The 5,000-nt window shown below is 35.0% G+C and overlaps 1 protein-coding gene across 16 annotated transcripts in view; it reads left to right on the top strand.

Annotated features, from left to right (window-relative positions):
* The window catches only part of nrp1a (neuropilin 1a), a 453,654-nt gene that overhangs the window by 280,377 nt on the left and 168,277 nt on the right, over window positions 1-5,000 (top strand). The gene's annotated exons all lie outside the window — the stretch shown is intronic.

Raw genomic sequence — 5,000 nt, 5'->3', positions numbered from 1 at the left:
TTTTGATTTAAAATAGATGTAAATGTCATGTTTGACTGTTTTGGGTCTGATTAGCAATTGTTTTAAGCTGCTAGCATAAGCCAAAGGCTAAAAAACCACCAGTGACAAAGTAAATCCACAATATTTGTACAAAATTCATATTCATTGTTAAACATAATTGATCAAAGGGTAAATGATCTTGATTATTCATATGCATATGAGAGAACTGCTTTGGGTGGGTGTTTTATGTAATCTTAATATTATTCTTAACTCTTCAAATGTGTTTCTTTTCTCACCATCTGTTTTCACATATATACTCTTTAAAATGTTCTCATGTGTTTATATGAAAACAATCTGAGAGAATTCAGCTGTTTTCTCAGGTAATTAAAATGGTGTATGTGGCAGAATTGTTTTATTTTTATTAAGCATGATCTTTGGTCAAGCTTTTGAAAGTCCCAGTAGAGCTATATGATTAAAGGACAGTCCACACTTCTCACTGACAGCATTTCTTAAAGCGTATGGCATTATTTACTTTCATTTTTGTGCTTTGCTGTGTACATTTTTTCTTTTATTTGTTGGATCTCAAGAACCGTTGTGCTCATAACATCATTTGTTTGACCTCATTTGAGTTTATTTTTCAAAAAAATGTAATGAATGCATGAAAAATAAATTATAAATAAATAAAAAAATATATTGTAAATATATTATTTATATAAAGAATATATTTATTTATTTGTGTTTGTTTTTATTTTATATTCTACTTACTACTCTATTTTAAATATTTTTTCTATTGCCTTTTTTTATTTTTTGTGAGCACAAAAATGGCATTTCATTTATTTATTTATTCAATTACTTATCATTAAGTAAGTAAATTAATACGTTTAGGTAGAAATCAAGATTCCATCCAAATCGATGTGGAAAATAGGAAGTTATTTAGTAGTGTTTTTAAGCAGTCAGTGGTCATCAAATCAGTTTGATTACCAATGTTCTTATTTTTTATTTTATTTATTTATGATTTTTGCTAAGAATATAACTCAGTTTTATTGCAACATGAAGCCTAAAGCCTCGTTCACACTACAAGCGACTTGCATCAACAAAGCGTGACGTGACCCTTCATGTCAACGGAGAGTGAGTGACCTCCAGCGACCTCCATCTACGTGAGCGACAGCAACTGTTAGCGACCGAGTGACTTGACAAAGTTGAGAATCCTTATACTTTATGCAAACGAAATGTGACTTTGTAGAGTAACAGCCAATAGGAGCACCAGTAGAGCTTACAGTGGCTCGCTCAGTGGCCAGTTGTATTCTTCGTGCTGTAGACCTACACAGACCTGCATTTGCAGCTGATCGCCACCCAGTGCGACAGGCAGCTACATGATAGTCACTGATAGTATGAATGAAGCATAATATATTATTTTCATTAAATTATCTCTATATAATCTAGTATGACTTATCGTTTAAGAAAGCTGTCCAGTAAATGTCAGACGTTGTCTGTTACAGGAATCTTTAACATCACCAGATTTAGTGTTTAGAAGTGCACTAAAAGACGATTTATTGGATTTGCTTGGGTTTTTTTTTTTGGTAAGTGGTCACAAACAATTTATATAGGCTGAATTTGAACAAATAAATTTGAGTAATATTCATCTTAATTTATTTGTTGAAATTCAGCCCACATCAGTTGTTTGCAACCGCTTACCTTAACAAAACTGTGTAAATCAATGAATCGTGTGTCAGTGTTCTGGATGGACTCTGTGTTTTCTGTCTGTGGCCTTATCTGAGCTCCTCTGGCTCTAATAAACATGTTCAAGCATGTTCCTCGTCCCACAGACACTAGTTAGTGGTTAATGGAGTGTTATTCAGAGCCCCTCAGGACTCTGCTAGGGTTTCCCTGCTTTCCAGACGCCTTCGGGACGTAGATCTGCCTTTTTTATGGCAGCGGCCTCATAACTCGGCCTGGGAAAGTGCCAGAAGTAAAAGAGACTCGTAACACATTTACTTCATGCACACTTTAGTACTGAAACTCCTTTGTGTGCTCTTGTCGGAGAAATATTTACTACGCAAAGGTGGAGGAGTTACTAAAATATCTGAGGCTACTGCATGCAAAATGTTAGCTTTATGATTTAAGGAAACACGTTTTTAACAAATGTCTCTTTTTACAGTTCTCCTGCTGTTAAAAAGTCTAATTTCAGCATCTTTTTCATCATTCAGTTAATCTACGTGTTTGGCAAGAGTATGTTTAAGTTAGCTTAGCATTGCTCATTGAATCAGATTAGACCGTTAGCATCAAAGGGTTACAGTCATTTTTCTTTATGAGTTAAAGAAACACTCCACTTTAAAATAGGCACGTTTTACAGCTCTCCTAGAGTTAAGGAGTTGAGTTTAAGCATTTTTTAATTCATTCATCCAGTCAGGAGCACTTTTAACTTAGCTTAGCATAGATCATTGAATTGGATTAGACCGTTAGCATCAATAGGTTTTAAACGTTTTCCATAATCTCAGTACTCATACATTTTCTCTATACATTTTACAGCTCTCAAAGAGTTAAAGAGTTTAGTTTTAGCATTTTTAAATCCATTCAGCCAATCTACAGGTTTGTTAGGGGAACTTTTAGCTTAGCTTAGCATAGCACATTGAATCAGATTAGACCATTAGCATCAAAGGTTTTCAATAAGTTAGAGTTAAAGAAACACTCCACTTAAAAATAGGATCGTTTTACAGCTCTCCTAGAGTTAAAGAGTTCAGTTCAGCATTTTTTATTTATTCATCCAATCAGGAGATTTTTTTTAGCTTTGAATTGGATTAGACCTTTTGCAAGGGTTTCAAACATTTTCTTTAGTTTCAGTAGTCTTATTTTACAGCTCTCCTAGAGTTAAGCAGTTATATTTGACCATTTTTAATAAATTTATCCAATCTGGAGCAATTTTAGCTTAGCTTAGCATAGATCATTGAATCAGATTAGACCGTTAGCATCAAAAGGTTTTAATAATTTTTATGCGTAAAGTTTTTTGCTTTTTTTTAAATAAAAAATAGTCTTATTTTACAGCTCTGCTAGAAATAAAGAGTTCATTCATTCAGTTAAATTTCTGGGTTTAACAAGAGCACTTTTAGCTTAGCTTAGCATAGATTGTTGAATCAGATTAGACCATTAGCATCAAAGAGTTTCAATCATTTTCCATTATGAGTCAAAGAAACTCTCATTTAAAAATATAGACTAATTTTACAGCTTTCCTAGGGATGTATTTTGCATTTTGAATCCATTCGTCTGATCCGAGGTTTGGCAGGAGCACTTTTAGCTTAGCTTAGCATAGATTAATTAATCAAATTAGACCGTTAGCATCTCACTCAAAAAAAGACTAAAGAGTTTTAAGTAACTTTTCTATTTAATGCTTGACTTAGTTACATCATTTACTAACAAAAAAAGAAAAGTTGTTATTTTTTAGGCTGAAATAGCCAGAGGAACTATACTCTTGTTCTGGCGTAATAATCAAGGAAATGTGCAGTCGGGCCATGACTGCAGCAGTGCAATAATACTACCCAATAAATTAAAATTGACTAACTTTTATCAATATAACTGTGTACTGGTCACTTTAAAAGTTCCCTATTGGGAATTGTGCCTGCTGCAGCCAAGTCAAGTTACGCCTATTCACCATATATAGTAAAGACTTTCACTGTAGTAAATTACTGATCTTGTTTATTTTACCGTGTAAATCACTATCAATCAGATAATTTTTACAGTGCTTGCTTCTTACGTGTATTTCTATTATTATATCTACACTTTAATCAGTTTTTAAGCTACTCAATGCGAGTTTGAGATACAGTTGGACTCTGATCATCAGACATTTTAAAAAGCACATTGTGCAATCAAATTTTAGACATAAACATTCATAAAAATCGTTCAAGAAATCAGATGTTTTGATTAAGCTCTGTCTGAAATCCAACAAGGTGATCTTTGTGGTGATGTTTTGTCTTTTCAATGTTGTGGTGATGTAGAAGAAGAGCCACTGGAAATGAATCAGTGTGTGTGTGTGTACTTGTTTTTATATCACAGTGCAGGCTTAAACATGCACACATGGGGACTTTTGTCACCGTGGGGACCAAAATGAAAGTCCCATGGGTATAAATACTCATAAATAAGACATAATTACATATTTTGAAAGTGTAAAAATGCAGATTGTTTGCTGTGAGTGTCGGGTTTTGGGGTATGGAGAGAGAGAATGCATGGCTTGCACAGTAGAAACATCATTAGAGTCCCCACTGGGGTATAGAAACTAGTTTGTGTGTGTTTGCATCTGTATATGTGTGTGCATGTATGTTTGTGTGTGCTGTGTGTGAGGATAGATGAGGTGGTGAGGTCTCATCACTCCATGTGTTCCCATTTGCTTCTGCAACACAAATGACACCCTGCCGGCAACTTCATGATTACGTCAATTTGTTTGTCTTTGTTTTGATGAGCCCGAAACACACACACACACACACACACACACACACACACACACACACACACACACACACACGCACATTGGATGCCTGTGGCAGACTCAATCTATCAGTGCTGTGGGGGAATATTGGTGTTTTTCTCTGGAAGGATCTGTTGCTCTTCTTCTTTCTCCTCAATGCATATTTATAGTATAGATATTTGAATAATTAATATGTAAGAGTAGCTCGCCAAGAAATCACCTGCCATATTCAAAACCTCATGTATGATATTCGGCTTATTAATACTTAATCACTTTTTAACCAACAAATATAAGTCATGTGCTTCAACTGATGGCAGCTTGTCTACCAACACAGGGAGAACATGCGAACTCCACACAGAAATGCCAACTGACCCAGCCAGGACTCGAACCAGCAACCTTCTTGCTGTGAGGCCCCAGTGCTAACCACTAAGCCACCTTGCCACCCCTTTACAATATACATAAGAGATGTAAGAGACTCCGAATAGTCATGTGTAGATTTGTGCCGTTTGCAAAGCTTGACTTTGTCATTAATCCTCACTGTGTGAACTAAGAGCAGTTTGAACAT

The sequence above is a fragment of the Danio rerio genome, chromosome 24 (assembly GCF_049306965.1).
Source record: "Danio rerio strain Tuebingen ecotype United States chromosome 24, GRCz12tu, whole genome shotgun sequence".
Classification (NCBI taxonomy): domain Eukaryota; kingdom Metazoa; phylum Chordata; class Actinopteri; order Cypriniformes; family Danionidae; genus Danio; species Danio rerio.
Note: the sequence above shows the minus strand (reverse complement) of the source record. Positions and strands in the feature narration are given on the sequence as shown.